This window comes from Centruroides sculpturatus, unplaced genomic scaffold (assembly GCF_000671375.1).
Source record: "Centruroides sculpturatus isolate CEXI.00-Female unplaced genomic scaffold, Cexi_2.0 scaffold175, whole genome shotgun sequence".
NCBI classification, from domain to species: domain Eukaryota; kingdom Metazoa; phylum Arthropoda; class Arachnida; order Scorpiones; family Buthidae; genus Centruroides; species Centruroides sculpturatus.
The window spans coordinates 616,393-630,936 of NW_019384486.1; the positions used below are offsets into that span (position 1 = coordinate 616,393).

Here is a 14,544-nt window from a genome sequence, read left to right on the forward strand (position 1 = left end):
AAGACAAAGTTTAATAAATTCTTTTTAATTATTAAATTATAAAATTAATTTGCGATAATAATGTTTACAATTTGTACTAATATCGGATGTGGTTGAGAATTATTAATATATATTCGTCTATAAAATTTAATCCATGAATTTTTTTGGTAGTAAAATCGACTTGCCATTGTCTTTCGCTGATAATTGATGCTTTTTAACATAATCTATAGCCCAAGATTTCTCTTGAAAAATTAATTTTGTGATCTGAAATAATTCCATTAAAAAATTATTCATATGAAAAATTAATTTTGTGATCAGTGCTACCAAACCACTACTACTACTATTTACACCATAGACTTCTGTGCATACTTTTTTCCCCGCGAGTTTTAATAGAATTTGTTGCCAATAAACATCAGTGGTGTAATAATAAACACAATGGCGTAGCGAACATAACTGGCGCCCGGGCCACGACACTATATTGGCACCCCCTCCCCCTCCAGAAACAAATTTTGTTTTTCTTGGAAACCATTTGGCTCCCCTCTGCAAGTGGTGCCCAGGGCAAGCTGCCCCACCCTCTGCTGAGAGGTTTTCTTCGTTTGTGGGCGATAGGAAATTCTGAAGTTCCTCAAGGTCAGGCAGCCTCAAAGGATTAACTTAATGTGTGTAGCTGCCTTAAGTGCCACCAATCTCATCTGTCCATTCAAACTGTATATAATCTGCCTTGTTAATTGTATAATATTTTAAGCGGTTCTATAATCATTTCCCAGCAGCGCTCATGGATCCCTCCTTTCCCTTCTATCTCTTTTCCCCTCCTATCCCCCTCTCCTTTCTCTTCCCCACCCCCTACACACTTTACCTCTTCTCTTTCCTCTCTTCCCTCACTCACCTCTTTCTCCCTATCCTATTCCTTCCTTCGAGTTCGGCCAATTACTTTAAATCTTATGTCTTATACAATAAGTGTGCTGTGGTTATGGACTATAGTTTAAATGATGTTTATGTTGCAGCTGCATAAAAAATATCTATTGTATATATTCAATACAAATTGTAAATCTTAGTAACTGTCCTTTTTCATGGGTCGAATAAAATATACAGTAAAACCTGTGTAAACCAGAATTGCACGGTAACAAATATTTTTTCTGGTTTGGCAGGTTTTTGTTTTGAACAGGTTCTTTTTTAACATAGAAAATTGCTCCATTCTGAAAAATTTTTTAGTTAGGCTGGTTTCCTTTTTATTCAGGTTCTGTTTTGGTTATGTTTTACTGAACACTGTAATTTAGGTAGTTATTTTAACTTTAATGTAACCAGAAGAAAGAAATACTTATAAAACCCAGCATCAGACAATTACAGCACTAATTTGGAATTCCCACTGCACAATTCAAAATTTTCATTACACATTTTATTTCCAGTTGCAGGTTAGGATATGCATTGTTTCATCCTATATGCATGTATTTAATTAGAAATATATAGACATAACTCTCATAAAAAACTTTAGGTTTGGTGTGACTGTGGCCATCACAGTCTGCTGTTACCCACTTGACTGCATCACTTCATTAGCTTCTTCATAGCCTGGAATCTGTTTCACAAAGTATAAAATCTTCTCAGGTTCTTTAAGTAACTTATTGTCTTTCTAGTATCTGTAATGTATGGCCAGAGATTTTTCTGTAATACTTTTACAAGCCCTTGTTTATTATGTCTTGGGACATAATAAACGAGGGCTTGTAAAAGTATTACAGGCATTATGCATTTAATAACATCTTTAATGGATTTAGAAGTTAAACTTTAAAACTGCATACCAATAAATAATGCTAGCATACCAATGCAAATGGTGTGCTGGCAGTGACCCCATACTTACCCAGGCCCCATGTAATTTGAATTAGATGTAAGAAGATAGAAGATAAATTAAATGGAAATGAATATTTATTTACTTCATCTATAAATAAAAGGGTTATTTATTTATTTTTATTTTATAAATAAAAATTAATCTTATTTAAAAATACTAATTAACTTGTCTAATAAAAAGAAAGGAAAAAACTTGACTTTTTTCACAACACCCTTTACAAGAATTTCTATTGGACTCTGCTTTCCTTTGGGTTGGCCCTGCCAGTGTGTCATACTTTCAACAGCTCTTCTGGAAGAGTACCATAAATGGTGCTGCAGGTTATGCAAAGGTTTTATTACCCTTCTAAGAATTTTCACTGGTGTATATGTTGGTTGGATTATATGGCAATACAGGTTTTCTGCACAAAATTATAGCACTTACCTAGGGAAGTTTAGAATGTATACTATACTATGAATACTGAGTCTGTTCTTTGATAAAGCAGGATTTGAAAGATTTTAAAAATTTGAGGTTTAGTTATATACATAGCCCCTCAATAATAAATTAATTTTTAGCTCTCATTCATCCTAAAATTGACCAGTACTGCTTAATAGCATTTATATAATTCACTACAAATGCAATATTAGTTTTACTGTTTCATCAAAATAAATGCCAAATCATTGAAGAGCTGCCTCTTTGTTATTGTTTGGAATATATTTGCTTCTTTTCTGAAATCTTCCTGATAACACTCAATCATTAGGATATCAATTATATTCCACAACATTTATGGATTTTAGCAGTAATTTTTTTGATGTGTCATTTGTTTAAATTAACAAGTTTAACACTAATGCTGAAGACATTGTATGTATTTTATTATGAATGATTGAAGCAAACCAGAACAAAATACTCAGATTCCTTCAATTGGGAATGAATCAAGATTAATATTTTTTTATATGTATGAGAATTTTAGCTCAAATGTGAACATTTTAAATGACAGATAAGATAAATTGCATCGTCATTATTTAAATTGCATCCTCAAATCTGGCAACTTTAATGCCATAATGTTAGAGGTTAAGCCAATTATGGCTGATGCCTCAGTAGAAGGAAATGAGTTAATTTTACAGTTATATCAAATTATTGAGCATCACTACAGTTTCTCCACCAAAAAAGGAAACATCTGATTCATCACTTAAGAATATACAGGTTGTATGGTATGAACTTTCTCAAGAAAACAACCATTATCAGCCCAACTATTTTACAAAGATTTCTAATTTTTGTAAAATAGTAAGGCTAATGATGGTTTTTACCACATTGCATTGATGTATGGCAAAAGGAAAAGATATTCAGTATGATAAAAAATGACAGATATAGGAAGTAAATAACCAGAAAAATTATTGTCCTTAATAATTGCAGTGAATCAATAAACTGACTGATAGCATCTGTCATGTGTATATTGTATCTTAACAAAAGAAATTATTAATAAAGCAAAACATCGTACAAAAACATGTAACAGGAGGCACTCATCATGCATTATCTATATTTATGACCCATCAAGATGGAATACATCAAAAATCTAGGTGTAGATTTATATATGTCCCATAAAATATTTGACCTTTTTTAAATTGTGATGTTAAGAGTATAAAGCTATTGCCATACTCTTGACAGTGTTTTGGCAATAGCTTTATAAGATACTGTATGCAGAGATAACTTTAAAATTATGTTTATTAAAGTACTGTATTTAATATAAGCATTGTACAACATCATCAATGTTAATAAAGAATTTTTTGCTTTTTATGCTGTCAGCATTTTTATTCAAAAATCAACATTTTTCTACCAATGCTACAGCTAATCCCCATTCTAAAGATTGGCAAGTATGTAATAGATGGCACCACACATGCAGTTTTAAATGTTGCCAGAAAAGTGAAGCAAATCATTGCTGGATTTTTTTATTTTGCTTATATATGTTCCATGTTGTATGAGTCACTTAGATTTTACAAATATGTGAGCCATTCACAGCCCGGCAGACGTATTTGTAAAATCTAAGTGACTCATACAACATGGAATTCATATAAAACTGAATTATCAACAGTGTTATAGGGGAGTCGACTGTATATATATAGTAATATGATGTCCACAAAGTTATTAAATATGATATTTTAGCAGTTATAAATTGATGTAATTTTAATATATAATTGAAAAGTTACTTCATTTATTGATGATTAGTAAATTACTTGATAAATATAAATCTAAACCAATGGTTCCCAATTAGTAGTGCGTGAAGGGGTATGCATGAAGGCATGAATAAAAATTGCATGAAGGGGTACACGCGGCAATCTAAAATCAGTCGATTTAAAATTTAAATGCATGAGATTGAAAAGTTACTTCATTTATTGATGATTAGTAAATTACTTGATAAATATAAATCTAAACCAATGGTTCCCAATTAGTAGTGCGTGAAGGGGTATGCATGAAGGCATGAATAAAAATTGCATGAAGGGGTACACGCGGCAATCTAAAATCAGTCGATTTAAAATTTAAATGCATGAGATTGAAAAGTTACTTCATTTATTGATGATTAGTAAATTACTTGATAAATATAAATCTAAACCAATGGTTCCCAATTAGTAGTGCGTGAAGGGGTATGCATGAAGGCATGAATAAAAATTGCATGAAGGGGTACACGCGGCAATCTAAAATCAGTCGATTTAAAATTTAAATGCATGAGATGAAGCAATCAAAAAAATAATGGGTGGACCATCATGGCAATTTACAACATGATGTCGAATGCACAAATTAGTTTATTTATAACTAAAAATATTCTCAAAATTTCATCAAAAAATGCATTTGTGACAATACCTAAATGATATTCTTATGCAAGAAACAAAAATTGTACAATTATCATGTCAGCGAAGCAGCAATAAAATATTTACTACCATTTTGCACAACATACCTCTGTGAGAGCGGATTTTTGGCATGACAAACATGAAAACTAAACATCGTCACTGACTTCAACTCAAAGATGACTCGAGACTGAAGCTGACCAAAAAGCAACCAGATTTTACAAAGTTGTGCAAAGAAAATTGTTCACATTTGTCACATTAAAATTAAATAGCCTTATGTTATTTTCATTGTTATTAGAATTGTATTTTAAAGGTACAGTAATAAATGTAAAAAAACTTATTCTATTTATCACTAGCTGTCTACTCACAGCTTTGCCCGCATTATATCGAATTTTCTCGTGGAAGTAAGATATTTTCTCGCAGTAAAATGTAGCCCATGTCCATCTCCAACATGTAAGCTATCTCTTTGCCAAATTTTATTAAAACCTGTCCAGTGGTTTAGACGTGAAAAGGTGACAGACAGACAGAATTACCTTTGAATTTATAATATTAGCGTGGATTAATATGAATTTCTGCTATAAGGGGTACACGAGTTTGAGCTCTTTCTTGAAGTGGTATGCAGGAAAAACTAATTGGAAACCACTGATCTAGACAAATTAGGAATTAATACTGGATCTTTTAAAATAGTCTTCATAATCCTTAGTTTGAAAATTATTTTTTAAAATTTCCTTTTTTTATATCTTATTATATAGTGGCTTTATGAAGAACAATGAGACCAATTGATGTTTTCATTGGGAACTTGATATCTGTTCAAAAGAAAAATTTTCTTTAAAATCTAAGAACAGTTAAATGATTTCATATAATATTTTCTAACCATTTAAATAACACTGATCTCAAACATTATTAATGCAATTAAAATTGTATAATTTCAAAGATGTTTAATAATCTTTGTTTAAATATATCTGTCATGTTTAGTGCTTATATTTCCTATTGTAAATACAATTAAAAAATTATATGAAACCATAAATATACAATTTCTGTATATTTACGGTTTCATATAAAGTCAATTTTTAGTAGTATAGATATCTTAAATAAAATTTTTATTGTAGTTTTGACTTGTTTATTTTTTACATCTGTTTAAATATCTGCATATATTTTGACATTATGATTCTTTAATTGTTATTTAAATAATTGATGATGGTGGACATTATGTTATGTTAATAAATTAGTTTCAAAATCAGTGCAACATTTCAGCATTTAATTAATGTCTTTTAATGTATCTGAGTCATTAATAGTCAGAAACAAGTAAACTTAAGTATTGCTTTGTTGCCTCAGGCAGCATTAGGTTAAATTATGATGTATTTATAGAGACATTAAATAAATATTTGTCCATAAATTTAACAATGCAAAACTGTTATAAATTTAGAAATATTGTGTGGATTTAACCTAAAATAATTTCAGTGTGTTTATGAATATATATAGATATGTCTATAACATAAAAATATTTAAATCAAAATCAGGTTGTATGCATATTGAAATGTTTAGTAGGCTGTAAGTTTGTAAGTTGTTATCTGTTTTACAATAAAAATGTAATTACTAAACAAACATTGAAAATTAAAATATAGAGTACTGTTTAGCAATGATTTATGTAATAAATACATTGCTGATCAGATATTTAAAAATTTTATTTCTTGCTATTTTTCTCCATAATGATTGTTTTTAATANAGATCCTTATTAACCATACATTATTAAAAATGCATTAATAAATAAAATACAGAACCGGAATTGGCAATTTATGGTTTAGCCTAGTGACAAGTAGATTTGGAGACAAGTAAATTTGACTTACGTCGTTTTTTTGACTTAAGTCATTCTCCTGGAACCAATTACTGAAGTAAGGCGAGGTATACCTGTAATGTTATACAGACAAATTATATACATACCAAAAACAATAAGACAGATTTACATTTTTATTGCGCTAATTTATAACTGTTTGTATCAGTACCTTGTAAATCATGCCACACTGCAACGTTATGAAGATTTTTTACACCTATCTACATTGATGATGCTTACTGCTCACACATTTATAGCAGTGTGTGATCTTTATAGTTTATCTTGTATAGTTTTAAGTATATTACCAACTGAAGAGAGACTATAGTCTGAAATGCATTTTGGGTCTTTTTGTTTTCATACTTATGTTGTCAATTTTACTGTACCCCTTTTTTTTGTTTTTATTAAATGTTTTTACTTTGATTCCTGAGTGTTTGTGCCCATTATCACTGGTGTGATAAGCCCTTACTATTATCTGCCTCACGTTTGTAGATATTTTATTTAATTGAATTATACTAAGGGCTAAAAGTAATTTTTGTAATAATTTCACTAATAATTACTGTATAATTTGGCCTAAAGAGAATAAAGCTATCTTAAGATTAAATTATGTAATAATTATGAACTTAATTATAACCTAAGAATCTGGAAATGAAGATTTAGCTTTAATATCACATGTTACATATAAAATAATAGTGAAATAAAATTTTGTTATTTTTTGAGAAGTCTCTCCATTTTAATCTGGTGGCAACGAGAGTTAAGGCGCCATCTCTACCTCGTATATTTGCATTCGCAAAAACCCATAAAAAACTTGTTATTTTTATATGATATATACTTTTTCATTTTACTATTTGCATTTTTCATAAACTATAGGGGCACAACATTTTTACAAAATAGCTATGGGTTATCCATTTATATTGAATATAGAATTAATTTAAATTAATTTGAATTGAATAGAATTAATAGAATTGTGGGACCATCAAAATATTTTTCTTATACTGAAATTTCATTATATTGAAATATATTAAAAATGCAAAGATAAACGAAATTTATTTGTAATAAAAAAATCACTTGCATTTTGAAGTAAAAAGGTTTTTAAAAATGCAGTTTATCTATTAGTCTTTACACTACTGGCCATTAAAATTGCTACACCAGAAAGGAATGCAAAAAACAGAATATTTATTAGACACATACATTATAGTGGGAAGAACAAATAATTAAATTTTCAGGAAATTTGGAAGTATAGATCTTGAGAAATCAATACCCAGAGTAGTCACCTTTGGCAGCAATAACAACACTTACCTACCTGAACATGGAATTGAACAGAGATTGGATGGCATGTATGGGTACAGCAGTCCATGCAGCTTCAACACTATGCCATAGGTCATCAACTGTAGTGACTGGCAAGGGGTGGCATGCCAGTTGCTTGACAATCATTGACCAGACATTTTCAATTGGTGAGATATCAGGAGAACATGCTGGCCAGGGTAACAGTCAAACATGTTCTGTATCAAGGAAGCTCAGGACAATACAGGCAACATGTGGTCATAAATTGTCCTACTGAAATGTAGCATTACAGAGACCTCGAAGATAGGGCAGAGCCACAGGCCTTAACACATCAGAAATGTAACAGCTGCTGTTCAAAGTGCTGGAAATGCGAATAAGAGGTGATCGAGATGTATATCCAATGGCACCATATACCATCACTCCAGGTGATGGGCCAGTATGATGATGTCAAATGCATGATGGCAATGTGCATTCTCCACAATGCCGCCAAACATGGATGTAGCCATCATGGTGCTCTAAACAGAACTGGAATTCGTCTGAAAGATGACATTCTGCATCCAGGTTCGTCATTGATCACAGCATTGGAGGCACTCCTGCATGTAATGCAGTGTCAAGAGTAGCCAAAACCTTGGTCACCATGCTGACAGTCCATGCTGCTGCAAACGTTGTTGAACTGTTTGTGCAGACACTTGTTGTCTTGCAAACAACCCCATTTCTTGACTAAGAGTTTGTGACGTGGCTGTACGATCCATTAAAGCAATGTGGATAAGATGACTGTCAGGGATGGGGCCACTGAGATCCTGCACGGCATTCTGTATGACTGTCCTGAACCCATTGATTCCATATTCTGCTGACAGTCATGGGATCGTGACCAACATGAGCAGCAATACTGTGGTACGATAAACCGCAATCCCGGTAGGCTACAATTCGACCCTGATCAAAGTCAGACATGTGCTGGTAGGCATTTCTCCTCCTTACAAGAGGCATAACAACAATGTTCTTACCAGAAAACAGTGTTCAAATGCAATTTCTGTACGAGAAACCTGCTGTAAAATCTCTTCTTTATACATATTGTAGGTGTCACTACTACCGCCTGCCTTGCATGAATGCATTGAAAAGCTAATCATTTGCATATCACAGCATGTGCTATCTGTCATACAAATTTCATGTGTGTGGTGTGCCGCCTTCCTGGTGTAACAATTCTAATGGCCATTAGTGTATTTGGAACCAAATGTAGTGAACTTTTTCAGAATGTAAGTTAGCCTATATTAAATACATAATAAAACTTTATACTGGATTGTCAAAAATATTGTGAGTGAACAACGAAAATAAAATATAGTAGTACCAATTGGTTGGAGTCCTGCCTTTTTACTTGTTATTGAAGCTTGATGCTAAAAGAAGTCTAATATTTGTTTGTTTTGTTTATTTAACCAAAGTTTTTTTTGATAAAATCCTGTACTTTGACACAGTATTCCAGTAGGTTGTCTGGTGCATCTTTTTGTTTTATTCTTTTATGCATGTTATCAAATATTTCTTTTAATTCTCTTCCAAAGAAAATTAATTTTGTTCTTCCCCCCCATTTTTTTTCTCATAAACTTAAAAAGAAATAACTGTAGAGTAATAACATGAAAACAAAACCATAACTAATGATCGAAATTAGTATTGCCAATTTGAACTAAACGTTAAAATTAGTGTTGCAAGACTGTTTGACATAATATTCATCATTTACTAAAAACGAATGATTTATGTATTTATAGATTTGAAACTATTAAAAATTTGAAGATATTGAAACTATCCTTTCATAACAGATAGAATTTTTATTATGTTAAACTGAAATATTTTTGCATTGAATTGAGTAGGAAATTGGTGGGGGATTCAAGATAAATTTGTTATACTGAAAACTGTGTGTGTGTGTGTTCATTTTCATTAAATTTTTTATTACAATAGTTTCAATTATCATATGTTTCATCAATATACTTAATAATGAAAGCAAAAAGGCATGTACAGTGGGTGATCGGTTAACGAACATAATCCGTTCCAAGACTTTGTTCGTTATCCGAATTGTTCGTTAACCGATTATCAATTTACCGTAGGTTTCTATGGGAATTTGATTAATTCGTTCCGGAGANTATGTCTTGGGCTACTCAAATATTTTACGTTTTTGATACTAAATTAACTTCTGAAGTATAATTTTTTATTGTTTTTATATTTTTCAATATATTTATTTTGTTTGTACAAAATAAAAAAAATAATTATTAACAATACAATAGTCTTCGTTAGGCTTAACATCGACAAAAATTCAACGCGAAGCGACACGCAACAGAGAAAAATGTCAACATGGGATAAATTAATATATTTTTTCGTACATAATTGGTTATCCGAAATATCGATTTTCTGAACAACCCGAGTCCCCAATTGATTCGGATAATCGACGCTCTGCTGTATTCTAAAACTGAGTGTTTAATCAATAAATAATATATTTTGATAATTAATAGAATCAGTATTCTTTTGAAAGTATATTCTTAACATGGTTGCAATGTAACAAGTATTTTTGTTTTTCTCCTGAAACATATATACTATTTCTTAGATTTGGTGTGTTTAAAATTGGTTTTAGAGTACTTTATAATGACTATTTTGTGTGTGTTCAGAGATAGTACATGATGGTTAATTATTATATTTTCTAAATTCACCCATTTTATACCATCTGTAGCCCACACTAAAACTTTTTCAAACTTGATCGTGGAATAAGCATTTCAAATATGTGGATCATAATCATAATCAATAAATAGATAATAAAAGATAACTTATGCAGCAGTTTCAACAAGCAATATTTTTTTTAGTGTTCTAGTTATAAATTAAAATTTGAATTAGAACAATCCATGCATAGTAAAAGAATATCAAATCCTAGCATTAATGAGGTAAATACGAAGGTCAAACAAAGTCAGCAAGAAAAAGATGCATGCATAAAAGTGAATGGATTTGCCCATTTATTTGCATTTTCTTTGTTTTTCTTTTTAAGTGTTCCAAAGAGAGATGGCTTTAATTTTAAAATAAATTTTTAATCACAGAGAAAAATTATTTCTTCAAAGAGCAATAGTTTCAATTTCATTGGAAAATGCCTCAGTTTTTACTTAATATTATTTCATTATATCATTTAAAGCAGTGGTTCCAAAACTGTTGTCTACAAGATACATATCAGATGTCTGCAGGACCATTTTCTAAAAAACACTTTTATTTTATTACAGTGGTACCTCAGGATACGAACGCCCCAGCATACAAAATTTTCAGGATATGACATGAAATTCGAACGTATTTTTGCTTTACGATACGAACAAAAATTCACCATACGACGTTAAATTAGTTCGCAGCGCCATTTTTTATTCACTTCTGTTCATTGGTCTCAGTCTGCGTGTTTGCTTTGTTGTGGATCTTGCTTGATAAAGGAAATCTTGAGGTATTATCAGAAAGTGACTGATTTTATTGAAAAGAAACATCCGAATAAGGTTTACACTAGCTGTATTGCTGCTCACAGTAATGACATTTGCCTAAGTAATTTTAGAAACATTTTAAAAAGTAGGCAAAGACAAACCTCTTTGGATAGATATTTTACCAAGCGACCTCTATCCAGTGAAAGTGCTGGTGGAAGTGAAGGAAAGAAAGCAAAAAGCAGTGAATAAAAATTNATAAACTATAGGGGCACAACATTTTTACAAAATAGCTATGGGTTATCCATTTATATTGAATATAGAATTAATTTAAATTAATTTGAATTGAATAGAATTAATAGAATTGTGGGACCATCAAAATATTTTTCTTATACTGAAATTTCATTATATTGAAATATATTAAAAATGCAAAGATAAACGAAATTTATTTGTAATAAAAAAATCACTTGCATTTTGAAGTAAAAAGGTTTTTAAAAATGCAGTTTATCTATTAGTCTTTACACTACTGGCCATTAAAATTGCTACACCAGAAAGGAATGCAAAAAACAGAATATTTATTAGACACATACATTATAGTGGGAAGAACAAATAATTAAATTTTCAGGAAATTTGGAAGTATAGATCTTGAGAAATCAATACCCAGAGTAGTCACCTTTGGCAGCAATAACAACACTTACCTACCTGAACATGGAATTGAACAGAGATTGGATGGCATGTATGGGTACAGCAGTCCATGCAGCTTCAACACTATGCCATAGGTCATCAACTGTAGTGACTGGCAAGGGGTGGCATGCCAGTTGCTTGACAATCATTGACCAGACATTTTCAATTGGTGAGATATCAGGAGAACATGCTGGCCAGGGTAACAGTCAAACATGTTCTGTATCAAGGAAGCTCAGGACAATACAGGCAACATGTGGTCATAAATTGTCCTACTGAAATGTAGCATTACAGAGACCTCGAAGATAGGGCAGAGCCACAGGCCTTAACACATCAGAAATGTAACAGCTGCTGTTCAAAGTGCTGGAAATGCGAATAAGAGGTGATCGAGATGTATATCCAATGGCACCATATACCATCACTCCAGGTGATGGGCCAGTATGATGATGTCAAATGCATGATGGCAATGTGCATTCTCCACAATGCCGCCAAACATGGATGTAGCCATCATGGTGCTCTAAACAGAACTGGAATTCGTCTGAAAGATGACATTCTGCATCCAGGTTCGTCATTGATCACAGCATTGGAGGCACTCCTGCATGTAATGCAGTGTCAAGAGTAGCCAAAACCTTGGTCACCATGCTGACAGTCCATGCTGCTGCAAACGTTGTTGAACTGTTTGTGCAGACACTTGTTGTCTTGCAAACAACCCCATTTCTTGACTAAGAGTTTGTGACGTGGCTGTACGATCCATTAAAGCAATGTGGATAAGATGACTGTCAGGGATGGGGCCACTGAGATCCTGCACGGCATTCTGTATGACTGTCCTGAACCCATTGATTCCATATTCTGCTGACAGTCATGGGATCGTGACCAACATGAGCAGCAATACTGTGGTACGATAAACCGCAATCCCGGTAGGCTACAATTCGACCCTGATCAAAGTCAGACATGTGCTGGTAGGCATTTCTCCTCCTTACAAGAGGCATAACAACAATGTTCTTACCAGAAAACAGTGTTCAAATGCAATTTCTGTACGAGAAACCTGCTGTAAAATCTCTTCTTTATACATATTGTAGGTGTCACTACTACCGCCTGCCTTGCATGAATGCATTGAAAAGCTAATCATTTGCATATCACAGCATGTGCTATCTGTCATACAAATTTCATGTGTGTGGTGTGCCGCCTTCCTGGTGTAACAATTCTAATGGCCATTAGTGTATTTGGAACCAAATGTAGTGAACTTTTTCAGAATGTAAGTTAGCCTATATTAAATACATAATAAAACTTTATACTGGATTGTCAAAAATATTGTGAGTGAACAACGAAAATAAAATATAGTAGTACCAATTGGTTGGAGTCCTGCCTTTTTACTTGTTATTGAAGCTTGATGCTAAAAGAAGTCTAATATTTGTTTGTTTTGTTTATTTAACCAAAGTTTTTTTTGATAAAATCCTGTACTTTGACAGTATTCCAGTAGGTTGTCTGGTGCATCTTTTTGTTTTATTCTTTTATGCATGTTATCAAATATTTCTTTTAATTCTCTTCCAAAGAAAATTAATTTTGTTCTTCCCCCCATTTTTTTTCTCATAAACTTAAAAAGAAATAACTGTAGAGTAATAACATGAAAACAAAACCATAACTAATGATCGAAATTAGTATTGCCAATTTGAACTAAACGTTAAAATTAGTGTTGCCAGACTGTTTGACATAATATTCATCATTTACTAAAAACGAATGATTTATGTATTTATAGATTTGAAACTATTAAAAATTTGAAGATATTGAAACTATCCTTTCATAACAGATAGAATTTTTATTATGTTAAACTGAAATATTTTTGCATTGAATTGAGTAGGAAATTGGTGGGGGATTCAAGATAAATTTGTTATACTGAAAACTGTGTGTGTGTGTGTTCATTTTCATTAAATTTTTTATTACAATAGTTTCAATTATCATATGTTTCATCAATATACTTAATAATGAAAGCAAAAAGGCATGTACAGTGGGTGATCGGTTAACGAACATAATCCGTTCCAAGACTTTGTTCGTTATCCGAATTGTTCGTTAACCGATTATCAATTTACCGTAGGTTTCTATGGGAATTTGATTAATTCGTTCCGGAGACTTTAAAAAATAAAAAATATATACTTTCTTACGTTTATTTATATGTAATAATAAAAATACATATATACACAGTGTTGCATTTTTATTAGTTATGTTTTTTTTCCGTTTGTGAGGTTAAAGAATCTGTCCAATGTCGATTGCTTTTCTGTCTTTTTCATGATTTTTCAGAAGTAATTAATAGCATTGTAAATGATGATATGCCACCGGTAAAAGGTTTATGGATACGAGTTGGATTAATAACATTGTAATTGTAGAGATCCCTAGACCTATTAACCTCAACCTGGTTTGGATGCCATTTTAAAATTGTTGTTCTGATATCCTCTCACTTCGTCAAACGATCTTTAATAGCAGATATTGGCATAAATCCACATTTTCAGAAGAAAACGTAAAAGAATTGTTTCTGTCAGAAATATTACAAGGGCTGGAATTACAAGGGAGTGTTTCAAAGTTCAGGAGAATACTATCTGATCAGTATATACTGGATAGAATGTCGATGTTGACATCTCCCGCGCTCCGAAAAGTTTTGAATTGTTGCCTGAAGACAAAGGAAGACCAATTGGTATT

At 31.8% G+C, this 14,544-nt stretch overlaps 2 pseudogenes; both read right to left on the reverse strand.

Moving 5' to 3' along the window:
* Positions 1-8,017: 8,017 nt before the first annotated feature.
* Positions 8,018-9,062, reverse strand: LOC111621589 (annotated as a pseudogene).
* Positions 9,063-12,125: 3,063 nt separating this feature from the next.
* Positions 12,126-13,301, reverse strand: LOC111621590 (annotated as a pseudogene).
* Between the last annotated feature and the right edge of the window lie 1,243 nt (positions 13,302-14,544).